Raw genomic sequence first — 14153 nt, 5'->3', positions numbered from 1 at the left:
ACAAGAGAAAATAATATACAAATATGATAAAATAAAAAATGCAAGTACAAAGGCCATGGTGTAAGTACTTTACCACTCAATTCTTCACAACTTGTATGTCTCGATATCATAAACTTCTTGAATTCTCATCTTGATAATCTTCACTCTTGTACAATAGTCTTCAACTTGTAAAAATTCTGCTCCTTGTCTTGCTGCTATACTTGAATCTGAAATCTGCTCATTTCTGTACCGTTGCTTGTAAACCTTGAACGTCTTCAACTTTGCTTCGAATTTGTGATGCTCCTCTTTTTGATGATGATGGTGTTTCTATGGACATGTTGGTGTAGAGAGAGATAAAGTGGATGGTACTAACTGCAAACAAGATTACAAGTGGTATGTAAGTTTGCAATTCGATGTCACCATCATGATTGATAAAATAGCACTCAAGAGATCAAAATAGTGCTTATATTGGTGGGAGGTTGGGTAGCTCACCATTCTACCCGGAGTTTACGTACGGTGAGACACACTCTAAAAGCACATATTTAGACAGGTACAAAGAATTGAAGGTCGGTGCCTCACATTATGTAACATGGGTAGTCTCCACTATAGGGGACCACTACTCTAATACCGAATTCAGTCTGCACCTCATTTTCCACTGGAATGGTTAAATCCAACTTTAACTCTCATACAAGTAAGAAACCCGATCGCGTTCTCTGTCATCTCTAAGTTCAGTCACTCTTATGAGAATCTCGATGTAATCTTAGCGAAATGTATACTATGTGACTCTAAACTAACTACAAGTTGGAGTTTTTCATGCACTAAGTTACAAAAAAGTTGAAAAAACATGAAAATTTCAAAGAAATTTACAATGCAAGCTTAACCACTTAAACTTTACATTGTCCTCAATGTAAATTGCGTCATCCAAAGTAAGTTAAGGTGGGAAATCTTACATGAAATATGACAAGAAATCAAAAATAAATAAATAAAAACAAGACAAGAAAAAGCTAAAAAAAAAAGATAAGAAAATAAAATAAAGATAAGAGATACAAAAAAATGGGGTGCCTCCCATGCAGCGCTTGGTTTAAAGTCGTCAGCCCGACTATCTCCTTGTTTGCTAAGCCTTAGACGACTTCCAAAACATTATGGAAATCCGATTGAATGTTACTCAAGTGTCTCCTCGCCTCAAAGATGTTGAAGTGAGTGACCTCTTCATCGAACTCCATAGCCAAGGTGCCATTGTGGACACCAATCTTCGTTCTAGCGGTACTCATAAATGGCCTACCCAACAGTAAAGGTGTAGACGAGGATGAATTCACATCATTCATGTCTAAAACGTAGAAATCCACTGGAAATATTAGTCCTTTTACCTGCACCAAAACATCCTCAACAATCCCTTTCGGGTAAACATTAGATCTATCGGAAAGTTGAATAACTATGCCGGTTTTCTTAAGATGACCAAGGTTTAAAGCATCATAAATAGAAGTAGGCATAACATTAATGGAAGCTCCTAAATCTAACATAGCTTTTGTAAACCTCGTTTTACCAATTGTGCATGCAATTGTGAAACTACCGGGATCTTTCAATTTAGGTGGGAGTTTCTTTCGAAGATACGCCGAAGCATTCTCTCCCACACTCATTACCTCATTACCCGTTATCTTGTGTTTGTTAGTGCACAATTCCTTTACAAACTTTGCATAGCGAGGAGATTTCCTAATTACTTCAATGAGTGGTGTATTCACTTGGACCTTCTTAAAAACATCCCAAATATCCCTATCTTGTTCCACCTTCCTATTAGATTTAGCGAACCTGTCAGGAAAAGGTAAAGGAGGAACGTAAGTAGAAACAAGAGGTTTAGAGTTGGATTTAGTTACGTCGGGAGTTTGAGGGAAATCAGCATCCTTTCCCACCAAAACCGGTTCCTTTGGGGATTCTTCTTTACCCGAATCAGTAATTTCAGGTTCCACAAGTTGTGTACCACTTCCAAACATAATAGCATTGACACCATCTCCTGGGTTAAGAGGTTTGGAAGGGAGTTTCTCACCATTTTGTGCATGCAACTGATTAATCTCCTCGGCCATTGAACCAACTTGTGTTTGCAAGTCCTTGACCGCACCCTCCGTTCTTTGCAAAAAAGATTTCAGCAACTCTTCCATATTGGACCCTTGATTTTGAGGTTGTTGTTGTTGCTGTGGTTGACCAACTTGTGCTTACAACTCTCTAATTACGTTATCCGTTTTCTGTTGATTTAAGTTCGCTAGTTGTTGATTTTGCTGTACCACGGACATTAGAGCCTCCACCAAAGTAGCCATCTTTTCCAATTATGGATTATGCCCTTGTTGTGGTTGTTGCACTTGTTGTTGGAACTCACTCGAATGGTTGTAAACAGAACTTGTACTTGCAACGTGCTCGTGAGTGTTGGAGTAAATACCATACGGCTGAGTTGAGAATATAGCATTGACATGCTCTACGTTCTCATAAGCTGGGCATGATGGTATTACAACCACTGCTGCAATTTGTTGCATCATTGCCATCATATTGCTCATTTGTTGACGTAATTCAATAATCTCGTCAACTTGATTAACTCCCTTGGTAGGTGGTTCTGATCCACGACTTGAAATTGTTGAGAATTTGCTGCCATACTCTCAATCAACTCTCTAGCTTGGGTCACCGTCTTGTTCATAAGTGCACCACCACTTGCAGCGTCAATAAGATTCCTATCACTTGCTTGGAGACCTTCATAGAAGTATTGGATAATCGTTGCGTCACTAAATTGATGGTGAGGGCAGTTTGCCACCAATCTCTTGTACTGTTCCCAACATTCATACAACGATTCCCCCACACTTTGTTTCATCCCACAAATCTCCTTGCGAATTTGATTCGCTTTCGACGCAGGAAAATATCTCTCCAAGAAAAGTTTCTTCAACCCATTCCATGTTGTAATACTACCGGGCGGTAAGTAATATAACCAATCTTTAGCTGCATCGAGTAAAGAGAAAGGAAAAGCACGCAACATTCCTTCATCTGCATTAGCCCCATTAGGTATCATGTTTGTCATCAACCATTGAAACTCCATAAGATGCTTGTTCGGATCTTCCCATACACATCCATGGAACTTTGGTATTTGACTGATCAACCCTGACTTGATATCAAAAGTGGAAGTTACTTCAATATACCATTGTTGTTGATCCAACTTCTGAGAAGCTAGCTCCTTGAGTGTGCGATCATCGCCCACTGCTTCTCCCAGTTTGTATTTCAGTAAGGTACCTGAAACACAATTCTCAAAACGAAATTAAAAACAACGTAAAAATAAGAAGCCAAAACTATATAACAAGTTGATGCCTCCCCGGCAACGACGCCAAAATTTGATCCTGTCATATGCGTCAAAAATAATTTCACTTTCTCACTCTACTAAATATAAATGAAGTACGTGGTAAGAAAGAGTTCGTTGCCACATAGAGGCTTTTGTTGTTATAAAAATTTCAGTTTCTTAATAACCAAGGGGGATTTTGTTTTTTATCAAAGCAATAAAAGTAAACAAAGCAATAAAATAATTAGAATAATCAATAAAGAGAAGATATTGGTCACGAGATAGTATCATTCACAAACATGTATTTTCATCAATGACTAGAATTGGAATTTTAATCTCTCATTTACTAAAAGTCCTAGGATACCTTGATCGCAAGTATATTCCGCTAATTTCCTGATTTCATCACAACCACATTAAAAGATGCATATGTGAATTCTTCCTAGAAGGCAACCTAAAGCGTAAAAGCACAATTAAGTTTAACTCCATATAAGCTTTAAGTTTTATGGAATAAGACTAATCAAAGCAAATGAACGTGTAAAAGCACTAATTCATTATAACAAAGGTTATGATTCATATGCAATTACAGAGATGTATCACTACAAGTAATAATGACACTATGCTACTTCCAATCAGGAATTATCACTTTTTCGTATAATAACACTAATCTAGCAATAGAGATGAAGACTAGTCTAATTGATTCCGGACTCAACCAAACTAGCATTCAAATCATAAAACATTATAAGCAATGAATCATAAGCAATAAAGTTGAGACAAAACTAATTCATTGAATCACATAGCATGTTTGATGAAATCAACTTATTATCCCATAACCAATAATAGTTATTTAGCTACTCATAGCTTTTGGGTTTATCATATTCAATAATAAAATGAAGAAGATGAAAAACAAAAATGAAAGCAAACCCTCGTCGTCGCTCTCCAAAGCTCCAAGTAGAAAAATACGTGATAAAAAGAAGTAGAAACTTTCTCCTTTTGTAGCTTTTCATCTTTCCAAAATTAGGTCTTCAAAGCCCAAAGTCCAAGTGGTCCGACAAGCCCATAAGTGAGAAAAACCCACGTGAAAATATGTCCTAAAGTAATCGTCGGAAAACTGGTGATTATGCCGGAAGTTGGCAGGAGAGGTGACCAGAAAGTATCTCAGGTGAACGGCAAAGTCCATCCGGTCACCGGTCAAACGAGTCAAATCTTAGGTCAACTGAGTTAACTCGGGTCAAGCAGACCGAGTCAGGGCATAAGTCAGATGAGCTGACAAGGCTAACTGGTCTGAGTTGTCATGGCCTAAGCCATTTGCATAGGCCATACTGTAATGATGCGCCATCTTTATCTTCAGTGTTGCACTCATGGTGCAATACCTTCCCCTGTAACCTTCAGCTCATACCAACTGCAACTTCTTCACTGCATCACAGCCACTACTCCCATTAACTTCATTCCTTGCTGCAACCCAGCTCAAGCTTAGTTCAATTTCCTTAGCAGCGCATCTCAATTCATTTACAAACCACATTCATTTCCTATTCCACCTGCAATGAGCTAGTACAATCATCTCCTCAACCTCGACAAGAACTCCATTAACAGCTCTGGTCTTCATCAATCTCAGCTGCCTCCCTCTATCACAACCTCTACCATTGCCTCATCACCTGCACTTGCTTTAACCTTGTTCCTGCATTGCAGATGCAGCTGACTCTGCCATGTTCCAATTCATATCATAACCTGTGAAATCCTAGGCATACATCTACACACTTTGAGTCTTCCCTGTACTGCAACAGATGCACACCAAAAACCCACAATACCAATTCTCCTCAGCTGTACAACAATATCTCACCCAAAACTCAACAGTCCACCTACATTCTCAACATCACCAGAACTTCAATCCTGTAATTCACCAACACACCTAATGTTGTTCTAGTTCAAGCCACAAATTCCATGTTCCTAGACATTCATTTAAACTCCTTTAGCTTCAATAATTCTTCCCATTTTGGTTCCTTGCAATTGCATTACAACCCGTACCTGTTGTTCCATTCAAACTCGGCATCATTTTTGCAGTTCAGACCTGCAATTCCCCATAATTTAGCTACAACCTCATACATTCTTCGCTTCTCAATTAACCACAGCAACAACCATTCTTTCCCTGCATCTTGTAATTCATTCCTGCAACAGCACAGACTTCCATTTACAGCTCAAAACTAAGAATCAGTACCAAGCATCAGTCATAACAACGAATACATCTTGCTATGCACTATCACTCCATCAGCTGCACTACCACTAACAACTGCTCATTCAACCACAACACAGCAGCATCCACCTAATTCACCTGCAGCTGCAACTGAGCCGAACACGACAGCAACATACTCCCACAATTCCATTGCAACACTGCCTGCAATTTCTTACTAAGTTTCAGCTTCAACTGTATCTCCTCAATTATTTATGTAGCAGCTGCAACTTCTCATACACAACACCGGTTGTATCCCCCACCGCCGAACTGAATCATTCACTGCTACCATAATACATCACCTCCTGCAACACATATTCTCTACAATTCTTATCTCCAACTGCACCTGCAATTACAACACACACAGTCCATTGCAAAGGGATTCAGTTCAAACATCATCTCAATTCCAACATCAGTTGTACTTCATGTAGCTTCAGTCATCTCCTCTCTTCCAGCCGTTCATCTTCTCAGCTTTGATAGCAACCACAACAGCAAGGACTATTTCCATGTTTCCTCATCTGAATTACGACCTACATCTGCTATTGCCTCTAGAGAAATCACCAGAACCCCTCTTCTGATTCATCCCCTTTCTCGATTCAAAACAGATTCAACAACCCTAGTTTCATTCTTCAGCTTCACAAATCTCTGTTAACAAATTCGAATCCAGTTAACACCCATTTAACCTTATTGCATCAGGCTCAAAGCTCTCTTTATCTGCTCCATCTTCGCTTCAATCTCTTCTTTAAATCAATCGGCATAAACAGGTCTCATCAAACCCTGACCTTCAACTTCTTCATTGCAACCCCTTCTTCAATTTCTGAATATCTCTTCTCTTCTTCTCGATCTTCATCTCAATTACCACATCTTCTATCAACTAGCACCAGTATCTGTTCTTCCCTCTCTCAGAATGACAGCCGCCATCCTCTCTCAAATTTCAGGTAGAAAAAGAAGAAATAATGAGAAATTGATTTCTCACTGAATTCCAGGGTTTGTGTAGGAATATGGAAGTGGATATATCCACCCAAGTAGAGTAGATAAGGGCCAACCACGGATGTCTTTTCCTTGCTTCTCTAGACTAAGCTGCAATGGTTGGCTTGGCTCCGTTAGCAGTTGCATATGAGAATGGCGCTTTTGCGTTTTACGCTCCAAATGGACGATTTCTCCTTCTTTTGCTCCCAACGACTCCATTGCACCTAATAACTCAAAATTAAACATAAAAGATGCAATTCACAAGGATAATAGCAAAGAAAACATAAATACTAGATATAAAATTAGGTGTTTTACAACACCTATCAACAGTCATGCACAAAAAAAGAAGATTAATTAAAACTGCATTCTTGTTTTATTTGACTATACCGGCAAGCAATTAGCAGTTTATAAAGAATTTTAGTTGTAATTGTTTCGTTTGCATTTTTCACACCAGGTATACAATAGATTTCAACATACTTTTCAGTACCTGGATCGCATCCTTCATATCCGAATGAAACTTCAACTCAAAAATTATTCACTAATCAGTCTAAATGGTATTTTCTCTGATCAACCATAAGCTATCCATGACCATCCAGGATCTGAAACCATTATCAATAGTAAATCAAACTATTTGTCTATTTTAAAATTTTATTGACTTCGGAAATTCAGATAGAATGAAAATTGAATAATCCAATAGTTGCCTTTCCTATGTCATCGTTTCAAAAAGAAAAAAAAACTTTGAAGACTTACTTCAAATGACATGCCGAAGAACACAATTATAATTCTGCAGATGACTTGTTCTATAATAAGAGAATAAAAACATAAAATCATAAGAGTACTGACGTATGTCTGAATAATCTAATTGAAGAAACAATTTTAGTATTGAAGTTTGGCTAACTTTAAATTGGGATGAAAAGTTTTCTAATTATTTTTGGAATTTGAACAGTTGCGAGTGAAGAAGGAAGTGACGGCAATTATGAAAGCAGAAGTCGGAGAGTTGGTCCACGATCAGGAGAATTAAGTTGGCCAGTTGGGTATTGATCGTTTATGAAAGGTGTCTAAAGGGTGTAATTTAAAGTTTTATTTTTTTTTATTGATATGGGCCAGAGTGAATGGGAAATCTCTATTCTCAAATACTCTCCTCATAGTTCTCCACATCAGCTTTTTGTGGGGTCAGAAGCAAGGAGCATTGAGTATTGTGTTTCAATTATCATCTTGTTAGATATGAGTTCTACCAATTTGCAACATGACAAAACAAATACTCAAATCATGTTGCAATACATCAATCATGCAACTATATTTCCAGAGAATCATGAACGATAAATATGAGATAAAACTAATTCATCAATCAAAGAGACATATATTGTGAAATCAAATTAATCCATAACCAATAATAAAACGGGCCAATGACGTTTGGTACCACAATAGAAGTTAACGAAACACAAAATACCACAACTTAACATAATATCATTCCATTTTATTGTTTGACTAACTCGCCCCCAACAAAACATAGATTACCTAACATATCCTCGGATTTGGGGTCGCACATCTTGATATGGGATCTGGTGCAGTGATTGATTTGGATGTTTGATTGATAAAATATATGGTTGTTGTAATGAAAGAGTATTGATTTGGTCGGTAAGTTAGTGATCCAGGGTTTCCAATAAAAGAGTTTTAATTAGGTTTCCAGTAAAAGAATTTTAATTAGACTCGTGATGGAAAATCCTGATGGTCCTTTAAGGTTCTGATCAAAATTTACATCGTTTATGTGGGGTTCGTTTGTTGAGTGACTACTTAGGATTCCCATTCATGGTGGATCAACAGAAGTAAGTTTGTGTTGCATCCGATTAACTGTATGGTATAAAAAAGTTTAAAATTGATTAGTTATGATGATTCATGTCAATATAAAAAACAGTATCTTGTGTAACTGATTTCAAATCTCTATTCTTGAGACTTCAATAGGATGTTGTTTCAATTAGTTTTACTTCTTCTTCAAACAGTAGAATCGCTAATACGAACCATAAACAATAATCATTAGCTATTAATTTTCCTTAATCTAGCCATTAAAATTCGTCGCAGATATGTCATACACCCATCACTAGGGTAACGCAAATACGATGCTATTAAGTTAAGAGCCTGTCGGCGTTTACTCGGCTTAAACGGATTTGGGCCCCACGCCGTTCATGTGTAGCACATCCATCAAATAAGAATCGCAAAAATTGTGATATTAAGTTAAGAGCCATTCGGCTCGGGGTCGCACATTATTTTGAGTGTCGTTAATCAATCTCACTGGAGTCGCGTATTCAATGCTACTTTTTTCTAGAAAAAATACTGACATTTCTCAAATGATTCGCACATGTTACGCGTATTCAGTGGTATTTTGTAAGATCAAACAATAAATATGTGGGTGAACAAAACCCTCGATTTTGATTGGTTGACCGAAGAAAATTGTTTAATCTTAGTGCAAAACACGTTTTGCAGAAATTTTTAGAAGGGTAACTACCTTCAAACTATATTAAATCTTGAAAATTGGATGCATTTTCTGCATGTTCTCCCAAGTTTTTTTCTCCTGCAATGCTACAACATCCTGCAAAATTAAATTCTCTCTGGATTGAATCTACCTTCAACACCATATACAATTTGATCTACAGAGATTAAGTTACCTTGTTAGCCTCATTAAACATCCATTTCAAAAAACTCAATTCATTAAAAGTTCTCACAAAGCCAATATTACAGTTCTAACTGGATTTCTTACAAGATTACTAGTTGCGCAGAAAAGACCAAATTCATTATAACCGAGATCAACATCTGCATTTACAGTACTCTCTGCAAAGAATCCCTAGTTACTAATTGCTAGCATTTACAGCATAGCATTCAAAATATCCATTCACACCCTTTTCAAACTCCTAAAAAGAAAAACAGCCACATTTACTATAACTACACTGATATAGTTCATCAAGATAACAAAATGAAAACAACTACTTGGACCGGCCGACTTACATAAACTTCACACAAGAAAAAGATGATTCTTACCAACAACAAGAAGATCAGACATAAGAACCAGAAAGACAATTTGGAGAAAAACTTGCTAATCATATTTAAGCTTGAAACCATGCACAAATTCTCATCTTTCTGAATCTATGGAGAACTCTAATCAGAATCCTTATCTTTATCTTCATCATCACTTCCAAAACCTTCTTCCTCAACATCATCTTCTTCATCACTATTGCTGGATGCAGCAGTACCATACCCATATGACACATCTTCATCCTCCTCAATTTCTTCTTCCTCATCTGCCTCATCTGCTCCTTCGATCTCTGTATTTTCATTAACATCAATGCCCTCTATATTTTCTTCATCCGAGTCGATATCTAAAAGCTCTCGCATGGTCCTGGTGAATATTGGAGGATGTGCCTTCTCATACAGATAAAGCTCATACTCTCCACATCTTCCTCAAATTCTTCACCAGTTACCTCAACATCTTGTTCAGAATCACTTTCTGTCTCACTATTTCGCTTATTACAAGTATTCAACCTTGCATGCTTTGCATCTCTCTCTCTGTTTATGAGCTTCCCTTGCCAAGATTTTCTCCTTCCAAAAAGCATATTCAACTACATTTTACTGCCTTCCCCTTGCATACTCAGCTTTGTGATTCCTTCGCTGTATTTCTGCGGACGACAATTCACCTGATAACTTGTACATTGCAATGCACTTCCATTGTGAGGGAAGAACTATTTTTTCTCACATGTATTTTAGGCCAAACACTTGACTGGAGACTGGACTGGATATTTTTTTAGACTCACCCCAAAAAAATGCAGACCCATGCTTACTGTCCAACCTTTGTTTAAGTGTTTCGATTTGAGAATTTTTAAGTCTTGGTTATCGCAACTATTCCAAAACTAACACCTAATTTTCATTCATAAAATAAAATTCGAAAGTAAGAAGATTACATTGCATAGTCAATAAGTTCTGAGAAAAATAAAACCACTACTTTCCGGTCGAGGATATCTGAAAGTTTCCATTCACTAGCAGCAGATTCTTCAAGAGTATCTGGTCCCATTTTTCCAATTACATGGATTCTACTTGGGCTCTTTCTTGTTTGAGTCACGGTGGAATAGTGTTAATGGATTGCCCTATATACCGTCTGGCAAGCTGCAACTGCTGGCCTGGCTGTCGAAATGTGATGGATTTGATAACTTTTGCATGGGAGATTGTATTCGGTTGGCATTTAACATGCTCTACTAGCTTGAAACCCTATTACATATGAAATAGTACATACTTGTCACCAACATAACATGATCTCTGAATTGTATATCATCTAGTATATATGGTTTGGGCACTACGGGAAAGAAGATTGCAAACTCTCGATATTAATGATTTATTTTCATTTTTGCTGGATTGAGATGTCTTCGGCTTGTGTAGAGATACAAGACGTTTTCTTAGTCTATTTTACTGTTTGTGTAAGAAATTCGGTGATAAGTTTGATCAGAAGTATATGAAGCGACGGTCTTTTAAGTCTTTGCCGATTTATTTAGGTTCGAGTGTGCAGGATGTTGTTATTACTTCCCTGGATTCATATCAAGATAATCTTCGGCAATGACTTTGAAAGTCCATAGCTTTATATCACTCTGAACAATTTTGTCACTGCCGACAAAAAGAATTGCATTAATTTTTTGAGGAAAAAATATATTGATTTATGTTGTGTGCAATAATCAAAAACAAAGAAAAATTCAAATAAGCAAAAGTTATTGATACTTAGCTCCTTTATAATGGAATTGATCGATTTACGAAACGAACGAGCTTCTCATATCTCCACAACAGCAACAAGGCAAAACTTTGGAAAAACAGAGTGAGTCACGTGTTCAACACGTTGCCCTTAAGACATTAGCGCCCGACTACACTCAAGAGTGATGCTATAGCCCTCACAGGACGGATATCTCCAGGATAAAACACCCTACTACACCTACTACTAGCATATGTAGTAGATGCTCAACTTGAGCTTGGCAACTCCGAAAAAACCGTTAAGGAAAATCGCGAACTCTTAAGAAACGCTATAAAATATTTTCCCTTAGGGGTCCCTCTAAAATATAGAGCAACCCCTTTCCATAGATTTACAAAAGTAGTGAATTTCTTTATATAATTGACAAATACAACTTAAGAAGAAAAACTCCCCGATGTGGGACTAAAAGCTTTATATAGTTTCTTAAAACTACTAAAAATTGGAAACTCCACGATGTGGGACTAAAAAGTTTCATTCACAAAATAAAACAATAAATTATAATTTTTTATTAAAACTTTAAAAAATTATTTTTTTATTAATCGTTTTCCAACAATCCCCCACATGAATGAAAACTCAATAAAACATGAAAACACAGATAGATCTTGGTAAATAAACATCCCAACCTCACGATCCAAACAGACTGATCGTGCAAGTGTTGAAATCATACTAGTCATTTCTACGTCCTCTCCCTCACACAAAAGTGTGTTGACCCCAGGGTCATACTATGGATTGCATAAATCATAATAGTATTGAGAGCTTTCATCTTTAATTCTCACATGGTGAGACTATAGGTATCTTTCACCAAAGTGAAAAAGCATGAACTAGTGAACCCTTAGTGACCTTTAGGTCCTAAGTTCCAGTAATACCAAAACCATCAAAATGAAAATCACATAAAAAACGCAGGAAATACCATTTTAGGCAGAGGTGTCCATGAGGTCTTGAACCTTTGCTTAGTGAGATATTACCAGAATTACTTGCTAGAGACAGTGAACTATGTCTTGAACTGCTAGCATTTTATGTAATTCGTGATAACAACCACGGGTGATATCTCCAAGATTGCTGCCAAGCTCGTGCCGTTTTGGCCGTTTTGGCCCTGGACGTATCCTGTTTCTCAGAATGCTCTAGAGAATCAGCTCATATTCTCACAGGAAGCGACCCACTTCCTCATTCATATAGGTGAGTTTCCATAAAGAGTGTTACTGCTACACCCCACTTCAATCTTAAATTGAAACTATAAAACTCATTAAGACTTATTAAAAAGTCATCCTCCACATGCAGTCACACTATCACGTCTACACCATAGGGAAGGGACAGAGAATGAAAATCTCTGATAGTGTTTACCTTTACCCACCACAAATTAGTTGTCTCATTCGAAACCTTGATCATGGGATCTCCAGTCAGCAAGGTTGAGTATCCTTCATGGCAAGTTTAATATATGAGCTTAAGCCCCAACCCCCTCGATGCATTTTTAACTATCTCTTTGTACAAAACTTTCGTCAAAGATTGCGCGATATTCTCCTTGGACTTTATCCAATCAATGGAAATAACGCCGATTGAGATTAGTTATTTCTTAGCTTTAACTATTATAGCTTGGCTAACACAATGTATAGATATAGCTGGCACAGGCCTATGCCAAAGAGGAAGGTCTTCTAAAAATCATCTTAGGCACTCGGCCCCCTCTCATGCTTTATCTAACGCAATACTCTCAGATTCCATAATGAATTGAGCGATATGTTTGTTTGGAAATCTTCCAACAACAAACCCACATGTTAGAGTGAAACCAAATCCACTCGTAGACTTAGACTCCTCTGAGTCAACTATCCAGTTTGCATCATAAAGTCCCAAGGACAACAAGATACCTTTCATAAATCAAAAGAGTATTTTAGGTACCATAATACTCTACTCAGTGCATCTGAATTCTCTTGCTCTGGACTACAATTATATCCACTTAACTTACTCATAATATAGGCAATGTCTGGACTCTTACAGTTCATTAAATTCATCAGACATCCTATAACTTTTGAGTATTCAAGTTAAGATACTCCACTAACCTTATTTTTCTTGAGACTACAAGAATAATCGTACGAAGTACAAGCAGGTTTACAATCAGACTGATTGTATCTCTTAAGCACAACTCAACATAATGAGAACGACTAAGACTTATAAATGTTTGATTATCTTCTAATCCTCATCCCTAAGATTACATCAAAAGGGCCAAAGTCTTTCAAGTCAATGTTCTCATTCAGTGCATGTTTTTAGTGGAATTGATCACATCTATGTTTGTATCAAGCATATCATCAACACACAAGCATACAATTACACAGACATCCTTAACAAGTTACTTGTAAACATAATTGTCAGATTCATTAATTTAAATCCACTATCCATTATCACATGATTAAATTTTCCATGTCACTGTTTACGTGCTTATTTGAAAACCATACAAAGATTTTTCAAATTACAAACTTTGTATTCACAACCTTTCACTACAAAGTCTTCAGGTTGATCTATGTAAATTTCTTTACCTAATTCACGGTTATAGAAAAAGCTGTCTTAACATCCATCTGATGTATCTCTACGTTCTTTATGGCAGCAATAACAATTAGTATCTCAACGGAAGTAATTTCCGTCACAATTGAATTAGAATCAAGGAAATCTACACCTTCTTTTAGTTTATAGCCTTTAGCTACCAACTTAGCTTAATATTTTTCCACAGTTTCATCTACCTATCGTTTCCTCTTAAAGACTCATTTACATCCCATGGTCTTACAACCTGGAGGTAAACTAGCAAGCTCCCAAGTCTGGTTCCAACGGACTGAGTCCATTTCACTAAATGAAGCTTCTTACCAGAATGGGGTTTCAGTAGATATCAAGGCTTCTTTACAAGTATGTGG

The sequence above is a fragment of the Papaver somniferum genome, chromosome 1 (genome assembly GCF_003573695.1).
Source record: "Papaver somniferum cultivar HN1 chromosome 1, ASM357369v1, whole genome shotgun sequence".
NCBI classification, from domain to species: domain Eukaryota; kingdom Viridiplantae; phylum Streptophyta; class Magnoliopsida; order Ranunculales; family Papaveraceae; genus Papaver; species Papaver somniferum.
Note: the sequence above shows the minus strand (reverse complement) of the source record.